The sequence below is a fragment of the Nycticebus coucang genome, chromosome 14 (genome assembly GCF_027406575.1).
Source record: "Nycticebus coucang isolate mNycCou1 chromosome 14, mNycCou1.pri, whole genome shotgun sequence".
Classification (NCBI taxonomy): Eukaryota; Metazoa; Chordata; class Mammalia; order Primates; family Lorisidae; genus Nycticebus; species Nycticebus coucang.
In genome coordinates, this window is record NC_069793.1 from 85,145,368 (window position 1) to 85,166,055 (window position 20,688).

At 46.6% G+C, this 20,688-nt stretch overlaps 1 long non-coding RNA gene across 1 annotated transcript; it reads right to left on the reverse strand.

The window, feature by feature from the left end:
• Positions 1 to 860: 860 nt before the first annotated feature.
• On the reverse strand, positions 861 to 3,608 carry LOC128565358 (uncharacterized). Its single transcript, XR_008374248.1, has 3 exons — positions 3,422 to 3,608; positions 1,117 to 3,339; positions 861 to 1,034 (listed from the first exon to the last, which is right to left on the reverse strand). It is a non-coding gene; the product is annotated as an uncharacterized LOC128565358 (long non-coding RNA).
• Between the last annotated feature and the right edge of the window lie 17,080 nt (positions 3,609 to 20,688).

The following is a 20,688-nucleotide window of genomic DNA, read 5'->3' on the forward strand; positions in this document are numbered from 1 at the left end:
CTCTCTCACTTGTCTCTGTGCTGTCCTGGAATAAATGATCTTTCTTCAAACAGCATGGAGCATGGTCACAGGCAGCTCTGGATATTCACCTTAAGGCTTCACATCCAGAGAGGCAGCAGAGCTTCTCTGTTAGTTCTGGCTGGAAAAAATCCCTGGGAAGGTTCTCGTTTCTTTTCTGTTTTCCTAGTTGGGTACATGCCATCCTTAGGTCACTCCCTGTGGCCAGGAAGGTGCAATACGATGATTGTCTCAGACTTGGTTATGGACCCAGTCTTTGACTAGTTCTCATAAGAAGGACCGAGGAGGGAAGGCAGGGTACATGTCTACAGCAGTCCCTCACAGACTGACCGACTCACAGCTTTAAGACATACAATCTGCCCTTTAAATTTGTAAGATGCTTATAAATTACAAAGCCCTTTCACATGTTATCAGTGGACTATATCTGAACTACAGATATATTTAGTTTCTGGCTTCTCTTGGAAAAACAGAAGCTCTGGCAACTCTGGGTGAGCACTTCTACAAGGCCATAATCAGATAGAACTCAGTAGACAGGGTGAACACTCTGGTAGGGGTGTCCAACTTTTTTCCCCCTCTGCCACTCATTGAAAGAATGAGTTGTCTTGGGACACACATTAAATACATAAACACTAATGAAAGCTCATTAGCAAAAAAAAAAAAGAGTCTGTGCATACTTTCCGTGATATCTGATACCACAGATAAGCAAAGGCAGTCCTCACAAAATCAGCATGCAGCCCACCCCTACCCACTGCAGGTTGGACATTCCTGCGACAGTTTGTCACTGTCGGTGTCGCTCGGCCGCCGGCCAGCAGGGACGAACACACCAACACAGACAGCTTTCAGCAGGTTTATTATCAGGGGCAAGCAGCTTGTCCGGGGAGAGCAGGATGGAAAAGCTCCCTAACCTTGTCCGGGGAGAGCAGGATGGAAAAGCCCTAACCTTGTCCAGGGAGAGCAGGATGGAAAAGCCCTCTAACCTTGTCCGGGGAGAGCAGGATGGAAAAGCTCTCTCTAACCTTGTCCGGGGAGAGCAGGATGGAAAAGCTCTCTCTAACCTTGTCCGGGGAGAGCAGGATGGAAAAGCCCTCTCTCTCTAACCTTGTTTACAGCACTCTGTATATATACTCTAGGACACATCCTGTTATTGCGGTTTCTTGACCTAGGTATCTCTCCAATGAGCGCAAAGGGCACGGGCGGCAAGGTTGTTGCCAGGGCGCAGCCTGCAAGCAGGTTTCCTAAAGTACGCCTCCGCCATCCTGTTTTTGTGCCTGATCGATACATTGTATAAGGGCCCTCCACATCTCCCCCTTTTTATTTATTTATTGCGAGCTGTGACCATGCCTGTCTTAGGTTGTCCCCCTGTCCGAGTATAGTCTTACCCGTCATGGAGGGTACAGGCAGCGGTGGCCTGTCCTCTGTCTTAGGTTGATCTACATTGGGGGGGATCTTACCCGTCATTGGCTACTGGTCCAGCATGCTAATTCAGATTTGGGGGGAACCTCCTGCTTGGAGGGCGAGGAGGGCCTGCTGGAGGATGATGCGGTCTGGTTGTTGTTTTTGGCGGAGGGTAAGGAGAAGTTTGATGCAAAAGACTATGGCAACTAGAAGTATAATACTTAAAGCCGTGGTGCCGGCCCAATTGCGGGCATGGGAGAACAAACTAGTTACTTTTCCTAGAATATCGTGAGCGGTAATTACTTGTACTCGAGTGCTATTGATACTAACAATATGATTCAACATTTGGCAGGTGAGGTTTTCAAATTCCGCATCCCAGCTCCCCAGAAGTTAACGGGATAGTTGCAAGGAAGCATTACACAGGGTACCATTAGGTTCAAAAGTTATGGGGGTAACACACAAGGAGGGCAGGGGAACTAAACAACCAAAGGAGAGGTATCTCTCCATATCATCTATTTGTTGTTGTAAAATGTCCACTCTTTGACCAATAACAGTCCAGCGCGAATGTGTCCGTCTGCAGCGGTTTGGGTGCGCAGGGCCTCCGCAACTGAGGCGGACAATTGGTTGACAGCGGTAGCAGTAGGGACTGCTGTGGCAAGGGCAGCAGTTGCGGCGGTGGCGGCGGCTGCGAGGGCTATGGCAATGGCCGTGACAAGGGCCGCGGTGACTCCGAAGTCGCGCTTCGATGTGGCTCCATGGGCGCGGCTTCATCGTCTGAGGGGTTCACTGGACGGGTGAGTCTTTCCGGGACCCACACCGGGAGCTCTGGTCCTGTGGAGAAACACAAACTGCACCTCGGTTCCAGATGAGAACCGGGTCTGAGCCACGTCAGTGGCCAGTTAACAAATTTTTAAATGAAATTATTAATGAATTTTTGAATGAATTTTTTTTTTTTGTCGTTTATGCGGCTATTCATGCGGCTATTCGGCGAAAGGCCAGGGTAGCTCCCCCTTTTTTATTTATTTGTGAGTTGTAAGGGGAGGCTACTGTCACTGCCTTCACAAAAGCCCTGGCAGTTTTACCTTTCAAAGGGGTACCATTGCCTTTCAACAGTACCTGCAGCGGGGCCTGAAGCCGCACTTGGTAGGTTTCATTCCCCATTTCCGTACAAAAACCCAACGGTGGCACTCTTTGTGCCACCGGCTGTTAGATAATTGAACGAGGACAGGCAACAAACCGCTGTTCTCACACAGACTCAAGACAGATACAACAAAACGGGTCACGAGCACAAGACAGTACACACACTTAACAAAAGACTAACACCCGCCACTATGGTCGTCACCAATGACCCGTGTACACAATCCCCCGCTCTGATCGCGGGCCCTCGCTTTTGTCGCGAGCCGATCCCTTTTCCTCCCCCGCTCTGATCGCGGGCCCTCGCTTTTGTCGCGAGCTGGATCCCTTTTCCTGGATCCCTTTTCCTCCCCCGCTTTGAATGCGGGCCCTCATTTTTGTCGCGAGCCGGATCCCTTCTCCTCCCTTGCAAGCTCTGCGCCTACCGCAGAAGTCTCCCCCACCACTTATCTACCTGGTGGGGCTACACGGACAACCCCCGGCTCGGGGGGCGGCTTACCTGTCAGCTGAAAGCAGTCTTGAGAGGGGATCCTGAAGTTCCCGAGTTTCGGCACCAGTTGTCGGTGTCGCTCGGCCGCCGACCAGCAAGGACGAACACACCAACACAGACAGCTTTCAGCAAGTTTATTATCAGGGGCAAGCAGCTTGTTCGGGGAGAACAGGATGGAAAAGCTCCCTAACCTTGTCCGGGGAGAGCAGGATGGAAAAGCCCTAACCTTGTCCAGGGAGAGCAGGATGGAAAAGCCCTCTAACCTTGTCCGGGGAGAGCAGGATGGAAAAGCTCTCTCTAACCTTGTCCGGGGAGAGCAGGATGGAAAAGCTCTCTCTAACCTTGTCCGGGGAGAGCAGGATGGAAAAGCCCTCTCTCTCTAACCTTGTTTACAGCACTCTGTATATATACTCTAGGACACATCCTGTTATTGCGGTTTCTTGACCTAGGTATCTCTCCAATGAGCGCAAAGGGCACGGGCGGCAAGGTTGTTGCCAGGGCGCAGCCTGCAAGCAGGTTTCCTAAAGTACGCCTCCGCCATCCTGTTTTTGTGCCTGATCGATACATTGTATAAGGGCCCTCCACAGTCACAGTCCCTGTCATTCCCCTGTCGCCTCTCTGTCCTGACCCGCTTTGCTCACTGAACTTCCTTACAAAACTACGATAACTCTTTAGGGTTGTGGATCCCCAGCACCATCCCATCTCATTTACATCTGTCTTGTAAACACCAATTGTCACCATTTCATATCTTAAACCAAGATTCAGAGATTCCACTGACTTCTTTCCTTCTGTGTGAACAGTTAGAAAGTGAGACCCAGCACATAGATTTTAGACATGAAGACTGTTCAGTTTTCCTGCATACACTTGGGTCAGTTGTGCACTGTTTCATGACATAGTCTGTGTAAATGCAGCCCTCTACAATTGTGCAGTCAACTCTATATATGAAGGCCCTGAAACCATTTTCCCTTCCATTTCACCATAGTCATAATTCTGTCATAATTTTAGTTGAAATAACGTACTTCCTTTAAAATGTATTATAGAAAAAATATTTATAACTAAGTGAAAATGATGAAAGGTCATTTTGAACAGGTATCTCAGTGAATTGTATCAGTAGGTCCTACCACAGGCTAGGACTTGTACAACTTATGGAAACGATATGGTTAGATCTGCAACAAAGAGGTTGGCATTCAGTTTTCTGGTCAGGCTGTGATACTTACTCCTGGCTGCACGTTACATGCAGGAAGGTTTTACTTATTTTTTTAAATTGATGTTTATGTCTTATTCCTAATAGTTTGAACATAAACTTCACCAAAGAAGATACAGATAGCAAAAAAGTACATGGAAAGATATTCAACATCCTCAGTCATCACAGAAATGCAAACTAAAATCATGATGAGATACAGTAGACTCCATCACATACAAGAGGGACTTTACCTAACAATTGCAATCAGTGTAACCTAGCTTACTGTACCCTCAATGAATCCCCAACAATAAAAAAAAAAAAAAAAGAATGGTGAGGATGTGGATACTGGAGTGCTCCTTTACTGCTGGTGGAAATGTAGAATGGTACAACCACTTTGGAAAACTGTTTAGAAGCTTCTTCAGATGTTAAACTTATGGTCACCATATGACCCAGCATTCTACTTCTAGGTATTTATCCCAGAGAACAAAAAAAGATACATCCATATAAAGACTTATACATGTGTGTTCAGTAGAATCTTTATTTGTAATAGTCCAAAACTGGAAACAACTCAGATGTCCAGCAACAGTTGAACAGATAAACTGTGGTGCATCCATACAGTACAATGCTACTTAATGATAAAAAGGAAATCACACATAGAGAAATCTCAAAATAATTATGTTGTGTTTAAAAAGTCAGACAAAAGAGAGCATGTTATAGAATTCCTTTTGCATATAATTCTAGAAATGCAATCTATATTAATCTCCAGTGACAAAAAGAAGATCAGTGTTTGCCCTGGGATAGGGATGGAGGAGGGAGAGAACCATTACAAAGGGCACCAGGAAACGTGTATTGTATATGCTCACTGTCTTGACTGTGGTGATGCATTGGGATGTATGCCTATGTCCTCACGGATAAGATTGATCACTAAATATTGTGCAGTTTATTATACATCAATTATGCCTCACTACAATTGTAAAAAACAATACTGATGCCTGGACCTTAGCCTCAAAGATTCCAATTTCATTGGTCTGGGGCCCTTGCATCTATAATTATTAAAGCTTTATGCATTACTTTGCTGTACCACCAGGATTATTTCAATGACTTCACATCTTTACGATTGACCTGGGCCAGTGAGTGTGGGCAAGATCTACCTGGCTATTGGAGCCGCCTGGCCTTCCTCAGAGCAGAAGGCCCTTCCATCCTCACCCATCTCCTCCAGCTGCCCTGGAGCTTTCTTAAGACTTCACTTTCCTTTCAGAGCTGCCTCTGATGAGCCTGTCAGGGATATTTCAACTATATAGCAAGGTAGGTTGAAGGATGTATGTGTAGGAACAGCGTGACTTGCTCTAGCCAGGCACTTCCTAGTAGCACCTGTTGGTGCCACCTTGGGAAGAATAAGAAGCTGTGTCCAGCTGTTTGGGTTTCAGAGCAAAGGTAGCACATTGTGGATCCAGTGTCCTAGAACATGGGGGAGAAAATGCTCCCCACTCCCAAAGATCCCAGGGACAGCAGCAAAACTTGAGGGTGCATCCATACAATAAAATGCTACTTAATGATCACCTGGTCGGTGCCATTGCGGTCAGGACCTCCAGCTAGGGGGCCACTCCTATTTGCCCAAGCTCCTTCAACTTACCCCTGAGGTATAGCAAGAAGGACTTTATTTCATATTTTACTCTGTTCTTGCTAATCTAGACAAGTCACATAAGCTCTCTTTGCCTCTATTTCCTCACCTTTAGCATGGACATAACAATATCTTCTTCATTCACCTTAACAGGGTTATTGCGGGGATCAGATAAGAAAATGGAAGTGATCATGCCTTTTAAACACAAAGGCAGTAGTGTTCGCAGTGATTATCCTGGTGTTTTATAGAAGGGAGAGGCAAAGGCGTACACCTGATTGGCAAGAAGTTGGATGGGCCTCACAGAGGCTGAGTGGGAGTGAGAAATGACACCACTTCAGTCCCCAGAAACTGGACTCGCTGTCTGCCTGACTTGGGTGACGCCATGCTCACAAGGGTAATAGTGGCTACATTCTATTGAGCTCTTACTTTTTAGACACTGTGCTAAAGTGTACATCTCTTTTATTCTAAGTTTACAAAGGAGAGCCCTGAGGCTTAGGGGAGACTAAGTACCTTGTCCAAGGTCACAGAGCCAGTAAGTGGCCTGGATACACCATAGCCATGCTCCACAGCCCACAGTTACAAATGGCTAAGCTTTCTCCTACAAGTGAATGTCTCTCTGCTCAGTATTTTAATAAATGACTTAGATGCTTTCTGCAGACTTTCCCTCTTAATCCCAAAGCAAGCAGGGCTCTGGTAGGGATCAGACCATCGATCTTTGTTCTAGAATTTTCTGTGCTATCTGGAGATGAGAGAAGGTGCTTATGATTGAATTTTCAATGCAAATATTTTATTCTTAGCTTCTAAAAAGCCTAGTGAAATAAAAATAGGATTATCAGCTAGGCTGCAAAATGTGTGGTAATCTGCCGTGGAGTGATTGTGGTTAATTTTCATTTGTTGAAGCTTCATGTCCACCCAGGTGCATATTAGGCACAGATTACGGTAGATTGATAATGTAGTCAAGTCCCTTCAGGTCCTGAACTTCTGTTGCAGGCCTCACAGTCTGTGACTGGAGAGGTGGCAACTGAATAATACAGCAGACAAAGAGCTAATCTCCTTAACTCATGTCACAGAAATGACAAAGGACCCTGTCACCACTTTGTGTTGTTATATAAAGTCTCAGTTGATCTTTTTGAAAGGAACAAGGAACGAGTTTATAGAAAGGCACCTTAGGAATGCAATCTTTCCTTTATGATGTACTTTATTCATATGTATTTTTACTGAGAAAAAAAATTTTCAAATGAGCAAAGGGTTTCAGAATGTAAATTCTCATTTTGATAAGAAAAAAATGCCAAGTCTTTACAAAACATTTATATTTAAGAAAGTGATATATTTAGCCACTCTAACTAGAGTGAAGTTGTAGAGTGGGGGGTCTATCTGTCATACTCCTGGCCTGAAACCCCCACAATTGGAGCCCAGTGCCCAACTCCCAGATTCCTTGAGTAATTGCAGCCTCCCCCATGGGAAATGTTTGATTTCAAAGGACTGTGAAGAATCAGGAGAGTGAAGATTGAGTAATACAGATCATAAAGCTTATAAAGGTCCTGAAAATACTGAAGCTAGATACCCTGTAAGAGGAGATGTGCCCACATAGTCAGCAGGAGGCTCACAGCCCTGCCTGTGCAGACAGGAAAACTGTACAGTCTCTTGTTCAGGCTGATCCTGGTTAAAATTAAAATCCAACCTTCCTTTGAAAAAGACAGAGGACTTTGGCTGAACTGGCAACCTGGAGCCCTTATGGAAGCTCCTTCTCTTCCTACAGCCTTGAGACCTGTTTAACCAACAGCCCAAAAACCCCCAGTGGGTCTCACTGTACCTGGGTCTGCAGAGATGAATGGAGTCAGAAGGGGACCCAGCCTCGAGGAGCACACGACCAAGTGGCCCCCTGGTGGGCCAGTTCCCAGGTGTCCTTGCCTCTCAGCTTATTACTTGCATGTTCTCCATGTGGCCCTGGAGAATGATTCATTTATCACCAACTACTACATTGTGTGAACCGCCAAGTCATGCTGGCCGTGCAGTCGGCAGGCATCGCCCTCCTCCCTCGCTGCATGGGCACAGGCAGGGTGTGAAGTTCAGCTACAGATTTCTCGTACTGTCACACACGCTCACATGCCACCGCCCCGTGCCATGCTATTCCTGGGAGAAGAGTCCCATGCTGCCCCACTTAGGGTTGGACAGAGAAGACAAGGAAGGGGGTCTGCTCATCAGCACCGATCTCTCGATGGTACGTTCACACCCGGACTGAATCACAGGATTACTCACTGCGAGAAGTTGATATTGTACAAGCACTGTCTCCACATGCCAGTGTGACATTGCTTTCTTCACAAAGCAGAGGCAAACCAACTTCCTTGTTTGGCTTAGGTGGACTCAAATAAAAAGGGTGCAGAAGAAATCAACTATCAAATAGTGAGAAACTGTGTCCATCTCCACTGAAGGAGACAGTGTAACTGGATCAGGAAAGATATTGTCAAGATATATTTAGATTGTTTTAATTATTAAAAAGGGTAAGCAGACCTGAAAATTATTGAATACCCTTTTACTTGAATCATTAGCATAATCAATTACTTGGACATTGCCCAAATACCTGGCTCTGACCACAGCTAAGCTAATCGCATTAGCTGCTTTGCTTTAAAAAAAAAATAGAGGGTTCTTCTTAGGGTCTGAATAAGTAGTTTCCCAAAGCTCTGAGGTCCCGAGTGGACCCTCACCCAGTTCCATTTCCCTTGGAGATCTGATTTTGGAAACTGGGTGGACTTTTTGATGCTCACAGATGCCTGACATGCTGCTGCTCTGGCCCCTGCCCCATCACCCTCAGTGGTCCCATATCTGGAGAGTCATTTGTCACTGGTGCTGATGAGTAGCAAGAGTTACAGGAAGCAGCAGAAGCTTATCAGGGTCAGTGGTAGGAGGATGAGGGTTGCGGACCATTATGTGAGCTGATCATGATGCAATCTGTTTCTACTGCTAAACTGAAAAAGAAGGAAGAGAAAGATGATTGAGATTTTCCTAGGGGGTAAAGACGGGTGGGGATGCAAGATGGAGGCCTTTAGGACCAATGGAATCAAGAATGAGGGCCTGCCCTCTCACAGGCATTCTCACCTTGGATCCAGGCCTCTCTAGAAAGGCTGCTGTGATTTCCCAGAGCTGTCTCATCCTGGGAGCAATCAGCAAAAGACTCATCTAGTCCAAGGAGGGTCCATCATGACCCTCAGATGGGTTGATTGAGAAAAGCTCTTGACTGCTCAGAAGCAGTGTGAAGTAGGAGAGCACATCAATGCTTCTGGGATGGTTCTCTTCCTTAGAGAGGTGATCATAACTTCCCAGACCTATTGTGACCCCAGAAGATTGATCTTACCTCTCTAGAAGACACATTTCAATACAGGGGTACATGCATGAATTCCCATTTTGGTTTCTAACATCCATCACTTTCTTCCCAGTACTAAAAAAAGTGAGATACTACAAAGAACCTCCAGCAAGTTGTCCCCACATTGGAAAGCCCAGGACTCGCTCAGCATTCCCTCCCAAAGGATATATAAATATAAATATAAATATAAATATAAATATAAATATAAATATAAATATAAATATAAATAATATAAATTCAGCCTAACTCTACCATGAAAGAAAGGGGGGAAAAAATCTCATTTTGGAAGTAAAAAGCAGCATGACTTCAAGGGCTCTTCCCCTGACCATAGAGAATTTCAGATAAGTTATTTGTGTAGAAGTCACACCTGTATTCTACCCCAGCAGAGTGAGAGCAGGGAGAGCGGGAAGGCCTCTGACTCAGATCCATCTCTTGTGAAACAAAACTTGGCCACAGAGCTCTGATTCTGGAAGCAGAGAACCGACTCTTCTGATTCCAGTCTTACCCCACTAAAAATGGAAATAAGGCTGGGAATATTCTTTGGGGGGGCCTGAACTGTCATGCAATGTGAACCACAGGAACTTGAGTGAGGAAAAATAAACAAAAACAAAACAAACCACAGAGTGTGACTTTAGCATTTGTGACTTCCAAAATGCTAAAGCCATATTTTAGGATCAGTTCAGTCATATAAGGAATTTGAACTGGATTATGTGTAGTAAAGGAGAACATTAGACAAAATCAGAGAAAATAACTATTCTCCCCTGTGGTGAAAGGGGCTGGTCCTGAGCCAACCAGAACAACAGACTGTGGAGACGCAGACGCACCTGGATGTGCTGGTCTGATGAGCACTTGGACCAAATACTCAGAGAACAAAAGAGAGGAATGCCCAGGCCAAACTTATTAAGAACAATAAGCCTAAGAAGAACAGAGATAAGAAAGTGAGACCTCTCTGCAGTGGCCCAGCACCTTGTTCGAAGGCTGCAATATCCGGCTGGAATACCCCCAGGGTGGAGTGGACAGATCCAGTGTGTTTGAACCAAAGCAATTTACAAGCTTGCAAGCAACAAGGCTGTGGAAATGCTTACAAGCGGAGTGATCAAAATATGTAAGTGTAAGTCAGAGGGTATTAGCGTGGGAGGTAGACATTCAGATGCTACAACTGTCTCTGCTAATAACTGGGGCTCACACAAACTAGCAGAAAATGGTTGGGCACCAACTTTGGTCTTAAAAGAACTTGGGGCTTTAAGTTCTAACTAGGAGCACCATGAATTTCTAAGCCATTCCAATATAGAGGAAACACTGATTTTTCATTATTCTTTGGGCATGTTTAGTTTGTTCTGATTAGGGCTTTTTTTTTCTTTTACATTTCCTTTTTTAATTAAACATGGGCATGTTTACTGAGAAAAAACATAAAGTCACTCAACTTGTACTTCTATCATGAATAAAGGGTAGAGGTAAGACCATAACTGGAGGACAGCCCTCTTTAGAGAACAGCCAGACACACAGACAGCCTCTCTGGAATCACCTGTCAAGATCACTAACAACAACAGGATTCCATAGTCTATGAATAATAACTTGGCTTCAAACAAATGCAAGTTACTAACAAAGAGGTGAGTTACCTAACACATATTCGAGGAAAAAAAGTCAAACAAAATTGATCTAGAGAGAAGCCGAAAGGCAAGCAGCCCAGACGGAGCTGGACGGAGTCAAGGTGGGGATGAAGGGGCTAATGAAAATTATCTCTTTACACTATAAAATACCCCTACAAATAAATCTAGAGGTGGACTGCAGAGCCTCCTCCTCTTCCAGATTGACTATTTAGAGGTCACCCAGCCCTGCCATTGTCTCATTTCTGCTTGGGGACAGAGAACTGAACTCCTGGACAGGTGCTATAAGGACTTATTGATGGCCACTGAGTCCCAGAAGACCATCATTTTTATGGTGATGAGCAGAGAGGCTGACCCAGGCCAGTTTTGGAAACACTGGAACAGTGGGGGCTTCACTCACACCTGGCCTCCTAGTGTGAAGGGGCTTCTACCCAGCTGATAAATAATTCCCCCCGTTGGCATCACTGCCCTGAGGTCTTATCCCCTCTTTCACAGGCTTTATGTCCTCATGGCTCCCTGGACTACTGTGTTGCATCTGTTGTCTTTCTGGATCTCATTCTGGCATGAGGAATCCCTCACCAACTTCTGGGGTCTACTTCAAGCTCTCGGGGTTCACCCTTCATTGCTGGTATTCATACCCTGGCCCAGAAGTCCATCCACCAACTGCTATAGTTTGCCTCCAGACTCCAGGGGTCTACCAGCTTCTAGGGTTCATTGTACAGCTTCTGGAATTCACCCCAATGTCTTAGAGTGCATCCACTGACCTCATAGTATGCACTGATTCTCACCTTCCCAGTGGTGAGTTCCAGGAACGTTAGTGGCCCTCATTTGCCTCTGATTCCTGGAAACTTTTCTCTCTCTCTTCCAAATGAAGGGCTCTGCCTTCTGTTACTTACTAAGATTTCTTTTTTCTTCCAATTTGTCATATTTCCCTTCATAGGGAAGTTTTAGTATATTTTGTATAGTGGGTAGGATGGTCTTTAGAACTGATTAAGTAGATTCTTCCCCTTCCTTATTATATGGATACACGGCAGCAACAAAAATTACACCAGCTACATGAAAAGGCCCTGTGCTGTTTTACATAAACTACAACAGTAGCCATACAGAGAAACACTAATACAAACTAGTAATAACATTTTCAAATAAGAAGGAAGAGGAGAAAGATTTGACTTTTACTAAAGCCATGGAGCAAACTTGTGTCCATCCATGCAAATCCCCGGCTCCCACTGTGGACACAGCTCCTGGGCAGCTGAGTTGGGCTGAGAATAGAAGGCCCAATTGAAATGGCTCTTCCCTCTGCTCTGGGGTATCATGTCTCATTTCTCAAAAGAAAACAAAAACAACAAAACACAGCCTTTCTCAGATGTGACTTTTCATGTTCAATATTTAAAATTTAAAATTTTAGCTATTATATTTGTGTGAAACTCGTGGTTTTCGAAACATTTTTAGAAGATAATTTTAAGAGGCCATAAAACATGGCCTTGTGTGAAAAATAGCGATAGCTTGTAAATCGTAGCAGCTATTAACTATTTGGCTGTAATGAACTTAAAGTGAACGCTTTGGAGGTTTGTTTGTTTTATTTGAGACAGAGTCTCAGTGTGTTGCCCTCGGTAGAGTGCTGTGGTGTCACAGCTCACAGCAACCTCCAACTCTTGGGCTTAAGAGATTCTCTTGCCTCAGCCTCCCTGTAGCTGGGTCTACAGGAGCCCGCCACAACGCCCATCTATTTTTGTTTGTTGTTGTTGTTATAGTTGTCATTGTTTAGCAGGCCCAGGCTGTGTTCGAACCTGCCAGCCCCCGTGTATGTGGCCGGTGCCCTGACCACTGAGATACTAAAAACTTAGTGTACCTTGTGAAGCTTGAGAAAGCAGCTTATGCTGTTAATTTCCCTTGATGTAGTTGTTTGAAATAAACTTGAATTAAAAGGATTGTTGAAACGTTTGAGAATCCACAAAAAATAGGGTGCGTTTTTTGGTGTGGCAGTCCTTCTCCTCTTTCTCCTTCTTCTATTCTGTTTTGTTTTGGGGGGTTGCTCTAGGAGCTGGGGCCTCAGTATGAACAAGAACTAGGCACTGCCCTCAAAGATCCCACAGGCTGCTGTTCAAGTTCTAGGCAAACTGCTCCTTCTTTGATTAGGGTCAGCTTAACCCATTCAGTAGAGCCAGGTAAGTGCATGTGTACATAGCTGACTTCAAGATATGGAGCAAGAAAGCGAAGAGACTGAGAACTGCCACTCAAAATACAAATTCACACAAAGAAAATGTTTGCACAGGATCCAGAGCACAAGCTGACTGAGCAGAGTTGGCCAACAGATCCCATGCTAAGAAATGCATGGCATGGAAAGTATTCTGCAGACATTTATGTATCCTGCAGATATATCTGCTACAAGTAGTTACTATTAATATCTCTTTCTGCAGGTGAGAGAATTTCACAATGACTTGGCTAGGCTATGTGTTTACCTTGCTTGTTCAAGGGTGACCAAACCCAAATTCCTCTGATTTTGCAATCATTGTACTTCACTTAGGATAATGTTTAATAATGAATGAGCCATCCCTCTCAGTATTATTTTCATGAATATGAGAATACAAATTCATGTAAAACTTATAAAGTAGTATAATAAAGTATATTCTAGAAGGACTTGAGGCATCATGTTTGAGAATTACTGCTGAAGGAGGAATTAACATTTGTTGTGTTGCTTCAGGGGTCTACTTGCTTATACTCTGGGTATAAACGCATGTAATCCTTGCGAGAATCTTTTTTTCTGCCAGATGAAAAGTAAACTTTAGAGGGGTTAAATAAATTGCCACCGATCACTAAGTGGCAGAGCCAGGATTTGAACACAGGTTTGTTTTGGCTCATACTCCACACGCTTTCCACAGAGTTCCATGTTGCAGGTCAGGCTCCCCAGGGGTCAGTCTCTGGCAATGAGATTAGCATGAGTAATACTGCTAGAGGAGTGCTCGGGTCAACAAGTGCATGAAGGGGGAGAAAGAGAATCAAGCCAAGGAGAAGATGGGCTGTGGTGCAGTTCATTGCAGGAACTTAGCAGGCTGGGTAGCCCTTCATGGCTTTCTTAATGGGGGGCCAGAGGTCTGCACCTTTATTATCACCCCATTTCCCTGTGGAAGGCAGCACACTAAATGGTTGCTGAATAAACAAATGCATTAACAGTTGATCAAAACTGAACTGTACTGGGGAGGCTGAAGTGGGAGGATCGCTTAAGCCCAGGAGTTCAAAGCTGCAATTTAACTATGATCGTGCCACTGCACTCCAGCTGGGGTGACAAGAGTGAGAATTCATCTCAAATCAAAAACAAAACAACAAACAAACAAGAACAAAGCTGTAAAGGGGGGCAGCATCACAGGGGGAGGAGCCACTAAGGTGTAAGGGCAGCCAGTCCTAGGTCTAGATAAGGAGTATTTCTGAGAAAGACCAGAATATACAGGGCCATACCTCCCATCCAGTCCTCAGAAGGTGAAGCCAGGTCTCTTAGCTCAAACAAAGTGCTAATACGAAGGCAGTCAGTCCCTCTGTATAACCTACCAAAGGAATCCTCAGGGCAGGCTGGTGCATTTTTAATGTGGAGTTCAGACACAGCCCCAAATTGAATCAACTTACAGTATTGAATTTATTTGCTCTAGGATTCCAAGTTGTGACCATACACCTAAATGAGGAGTTCCAAAAGGTAAATAATCCAGGAGCTAGTCTGTCATGGAGATGGGTGGTAGGAGAATTTTAGCTAATAAGACATTACCAGCTAGTTATAATGACAGTCATTTTCAAAAGATAGAGTCCAAATTGGATGGATTGAAATAAAAGAGCCAGACATTTCTCAGACCTCATCCTTCATGTCTGTGTCTGATCCAGCCTCATTTTCAACCTCTGTGGAGAAAAGGAAGAAGCAAAAGCAAGAAGAATTAGAAGTCAACAGGGAAGAGGAAAAGATGAAGAAATTACAGGAAATGGGACTACTTTATTACACTTGGTCTTAGCCAAAAGGCTGAGAAGCAAAGACTAATTTATTAAATACAGTATAGCACTTAATCCTTATTACAACCCTGTGAATTACTATTATTGCAAGTTTTTCAGATGAGAAAATTGAGATTCAAATGGACCAGTTGAGAACGCATGGGCGTGGGAAGAAACAGAAAAGAATAAATGGGGGTGGAAGACGGAAAGGGGGGCAAGAATTGGGCAGTTTATCAGGAAAGGGAATCACCAATTTTTAAACTGTCTCCCAAATACCTGCTGGAACACATTCTCCCACCCTCTGCACCCAAACTGTGAGAAACCAAGTTCCTGCACCCTGGGCTCTTAGTGATCCCATGGTCAGCACCCACCGCCCTATGCCTTTGGTAATCACCCTCAAATTAGGAGCAGGTCTACCCTGTGTGGACACCTCTGGATGAGGGCAGTACTTCCTCAGGAGGGCGTGGCCTGCAGCGTTCGAGGTCCTGGCAGTGCGGCTGGGAGATGGGGGAGCATTGAGGGTGGGCTGGCATGCAGCAGCCTGTAAGGCGAGGGCAGAAATGAATGAGGAGGCAGGTGGCACGTGAGGCTGGGTCCCCAAAACAAATGCTACCAAGCAATAAGGAGGTGAGACAGGTAAAGAGGGACGTGGGTGACGCACAAAGTAGGAAGATGTTATTTACTGAGCCGTGTAGAACTGATTTCAAGGAGAAGCCAGCTTGGCTTTTGGAAGGTTTGGGTGGAAAGGGGACAAGGCCAAAATTGCATTAATCCTCAACCCTGGGTAGTGGGGAGAGAGAGAGAGAGGGAGGGAGGGAGAGAGAGGGAGATTTCCCCAATTCAGACAGTGCTGGGCTTGTGACTCCTCTATTATTTACTGGGCGCAGGACCCTGCCCGAGGTACACACCCTAACTGCAGCCATGATCCCTTCGGATGGGGCTTTAGGGAGGAGTCAAGGGCTGGCACAGATTTAGACCGCAGGGGAAGTTCCCTTCCATTCCTGCAGTGTGATTAGGAAGGCTGTTTTGTTTTCTTCCCATGCGGAGATCTCAGAGGGACTTGTGTCTTAATGTGGAATCTTCTAAGGCGAAGGAGCCCAGAGCTGAGGGGAGGGGGCAGCATCAGCCGCGCGTAGGCGAGCGACAAAGGGGCATTGTTTCCCAGGAGGGCAGGCTGGGGCCGCGCTGACTCCACTGCCGGCCTGGGCGTTGGCAGGTTCGCCCCCTGGGAGGATAAGTCCTCAGTCGTGGTCCGCAGTGGCCAACTTCAAATAATGGTTTTGTCTAAAAAATCAAGATGCAGCAAAATGCCAGGGACTGCTTCTTTTGCCCTGGGGCAGGTGGAGGGGGGGCGGAGAAAGCTGCTGCTTTTTCTGGGCTGGATCAAGTCTAGGGGAGGTGGCCCGGTGGCAGCATCGGCCCTTTCTGAGAGTAGCTCACCCTCGCTCTCCTGCGTTGCCTGGAGATGCTGATCCCGCAATTCACAGGCCGGGGACGGGATCGAAGGACACACCGTGACGGGCCTGGCACCGAGCGGGCCCCTCCCCGCACAAGCAAGGCCTAGCTGCACCCCACGCCCAGTACCGGGAGACTGAGCAGACGCTCGGTTCCGAAAGCTGGCGATCCTGCGGTTGCAACAGGAAAGACGCGTGCGGTGTACATGGTGCGGGTCTGCAGGGAAACCCGATGGTTTCGCTGACCAACAGCTCTCCGGCGCCAGCAGGGCGGGGGAGGCAGAGGGAGTCTCCGCCTGAGTCGTGGAGCCTACTGGCTCGCCAAGCGCTATCTTTTGGGATTGTCCGCTGCCTCCAGGTTCCAGGGTGCTTCAACTTCCCTTCTCAGGGCCCCGGCAAGAGCCTGAGAGAACCCAGCCGAAGGGGCTTCTTCCCTGCGCTTCAGGGTGGGCCTGTTGCCCGGTGGTGCGCACTGAGCTCGCGGGGGCCGCGCGTCCGACCGCGGCGACCCCACTCTCCCCCTATGCCCACCGGTCAGCGGGTCTCCGGTGAGAGGCTGGGCAGGACAACCAGGCCTCCTCCCCCCCGACCGGCCTCGCAACCTTTCTCCCAGAGCAAGTTTTTTTCTCTTTTCTCCGGAGAGTAAGAGGGAAAAGTGCACTCCTCCGAGGGGAATGCAGAAGTGGGAAGAGGAGGGTGCACCTTTGCTCCCCGAAAAGTGCACCCTCCTGTACCCACTTCTGCATTCCCCTCGGAGTTCCCAGACCCGCTGACCCCATCCCGGGAAGGGCCGCAGGTCCCCGCCGGGCTCACCCGGTCCTGACCCTACTTGCGGCCGGGGCGGGTCCAGGCAGCGCCGGGCGCCTGCAGACCCGGAGCGGCCTCGCCCCGGTCGCCTTGCGGGGACACTGGGCGGCGCTCACGACGCTGAGGGCCATTTATGAATTTGCACTGAGAAAATACTGCCGACGATCCACACGAATGAATCCACCGGCTCGCTGTGTCCCCTCCCGGTAGGGAAACTACCAGGAAGAACAAGAGGGAGAAGTTTCTCGAAGACCGCGAATGAACCGGACGAATGGAAGGCGCGGGGCCAGCACGCTCAGGCAGCTGGATAGCGCGTCTCAGGGAGACTGGACACTCCCGCGAGAGCCTCCAGGGCCAGCGCCTCCCTAGTCGTGGGCCCCTTTATGGTCCGCTCCAGTCGCCCTCCGTCTGAGATGCGTGAATGCGAACCGCCGGGGTCGGCGCAGTCGGCAGGTCTTGCCACACCTCTGCACCCTTTCGCCGGGGCTGATTTCACAGTTTCACCCGCAGAGGGCAACCTTATTCCAGCTTTCTGAGGTCCCTCCGCTTCTTCCCTCTCCCTCCCTAACTGGTGAGGTGGGACTTAAGGCCCCGGGTAAAGGTTAACAGCCACCCCGCCCCGCCCCGGGGCTACGCGTTCCCGGTCTCGGCTAGATCCAGTGGCCTGGCTCTCCCCACATCTCCAGGGAGGCTTAGGGGACAAGTTCACCTGGCTCTATGGAGGAGGTGACTGTACTTTTACCGCTCCTCCTGAACTGTTAATGTAATGTAAATGCTGTAAATGTAAAATTTAAGGAGCTTAAAAGCCTCTAATATAAGGAATGCGACTGTCTGTTGGAAGGAGAATGATTGCATAGGGCTTCGTAGACACTTTACAAACTTTGGCCTTAATGCCAAGGAGATGGAGAGCCAGTCGTGGGTGTCTGAGCAGCAGATGGACATTGGCTTTTCACAAGGATCGCACCCGCTGCTGTTTTGAGAACTCGCGGTAGTGGGGTGATGGAGCAAAATGGAGGCCATGGTGGTGAACCAGGCGAGACCCAACTGAGACAGGGCTCTGCGCCTGCAGCGCGGCTGGAGGCGGAGAGAAGTGGCCAGATTTTGGATGTATTTTTGAAAGTAAAATTAAAAATTTGTCTTGTTCAATTGTTCACGACGCATGAGAAAAAGAGAGGAATTAAGGATGACTGCCAGCAGCTAAAAGGATGGACTTGTGGCTGAGCTTGGGAGACTAAGGAGGAGAGAGGAAGGAGGGCTTGTTGGGGACATTCTAAGTTTGAGATGTCTGTTAGAAAAACAAGTAGAGAGGCTGATTAGCCAGTCACTCACACAAGTCTGCAGAGAGGGCTGGGCTCCAAAGAGAAATGTGGGTTGTTATGAGACAGGAAAGGACTGAAAGCCTCCAGGGGGGAGATCCCTGGAGAGTGAGTGAAAGCAGAGGAGTCCGACACTGAGCCCTGGGCCCCGACCGTGCTCAACTGCAGGTCCCACCTGCCGCACTGCTCAAAGACACCTATTCGGTGAAGGGACCAGCTTTCATGTGTGTAAAATGAACATAAACACAATCCCTACCTCATAAGGTTGTTGTCAGAAAAAGTTAAATGAGCGAATGAAAGGGAAAATGCCTTACACAGAGCCGACACAGTATTTTTTTTTTTTTGCAGTTTTTTTTTTTTTTTGGCCCGGGCTGGGTTTGAACCACCACCTCAGGTATATAGGGCTGGAGCCCTACTCCTCTGAGCCACAGGCGCCACCCAGTATTTTTTTTTGGTGACTCTGACGGACCCAGTATACATGTATGTGTGTGTGTGTGTATGTATTAAACATACATATAATAAAAAATTATGTATATATTTACATATACATATATATGTTATATATACACACACACACATATATATATATATATATATATAATTTTTTTATGCAGTTTTTGGCCGGGGCCAGATTTGAACCCACCACCTCCAGTATATGGGGCTGGAGGCCTACTCCTAAGCCACAGGCACTGCAAGACATGGTATATTTTTAAAGTCTCCTTATATAGATTTAGTTCCTGTGACACTATGTTCATACCTCTATGACAGCAAACAAAGGAGTCTCACGGTGTATTTCACTGTCCCTTCTGTCTTATTTGTAACTCAAGTTTATATGAACTGCACAGCTTATATTGCTCCACTGTATCTTCACAGTTTCTGATGCATACAAGGCACATATTGTTTTATGTGAGGAAAATAGCCTCAGTGAGGTAAAACAATTTCCTGAAGGTGCACCTCTGATAGTGATACCACTGGCTGACCTATGTGAGCATGTCCATCCAGCCACTCTGCTAACGACTGTCTTGTGTTATCTTGCAACAACACAGTGAAGTGGGTATTATTATCTCACTTGCAAATGAGGAAACCAAAGCATAGAGAAGGCGATTAACTTCACCAGTGTCCCATAATGAGTGGGTGGCAAAGCCTGGCCTTGAAGTAGCCCTCACGATCCTGTTGTGACTGGTCTTTTCCTAGCCCCATAGCTCCTCCTCCTCCTTCCCCTACTCCACTTCTGATAGGCCGGCTTCACACTCCAACTTCACACTTGAAGTTGGCAACATTTTCTCCTCTTATATTGTCCCCTATCACCCTCTCATTTCTCTCTCTTCCTCTTATACCTTCTCTCCTGCTGCATGATCTAAAAGTTCAGTCACTCTTTGGGAACCTTTCTGATGTGATTCATTAGTACCTCTGTCTAGGAAGTTCTTTCCGTTCCTCTTCACCTGGTCAACTTCTGTGTGTTGTTCCAAATCCTCATAAACTACTATGCAGTTTTCGAAACCCAAATACTATGTCACCTCTACTGTGGAACTTTGGCTGCTTACACCAAATACAGTTGAGATTTAGTTCCTGTGATACTATGTTCATACCTCTATGACAGCAAACGATTTCCCATTGGTTTGACCAATGCACCTGTGAGAGTGTGATGTCCTCTAGGAAAGGATCATTCTGTCTTTATCATATCTCTAAATGTGGATTTGCTTGATGGGTACATAGATGAATGAATGACCCGTTCATTTACAATAAGCAAATTTGTGGTTATGAAATATTCTTTTAGGGATAAGGAAACAGTCTAAGAGAAATGACTCACCCAAAGTCATTCAACTAATTAAATATTGAAGCCTCACCAGGCACAGTGCCATGTGGGTGTAGTCCCAGCTGTTCAGGAGGCTTAGGTGGGAAGATTGCTTGAGGCCAGGATGTCAAGACCAGCCTGACCAATGTAGCAAGACCCTATCTCAAAAATAATCAAACAAAAAATGTAACTATTGCAGCCTGGGCTCTAGAGAAGTAAGGAGGTCTTGTCTCATGAAGTTTCTTGGCATAAAGCTTTTTGACAACTGATGAAAACCAAGATTTCATAGTGCTGTTGTCTGCTCTTTCCTCTGCCACCAAGGGTCCTGGAATCCTCCTTCAAATGGTCCTGCAGGTGGCAACAGAGACCAGGGAAAGGAGGCGCATGCAGGTGGAAGTCCCAGCATGCGATGTATGAGTGGAGAGGCAGGGAAGGGTAATGGGAAGAAACCCAGCAAGAGAGCATTTTATGCACCCATTAATTTCTCAAAAGGAGATTGTTTAGACACTTTTAGTGTAAGCACTGGTCATGAAATTTC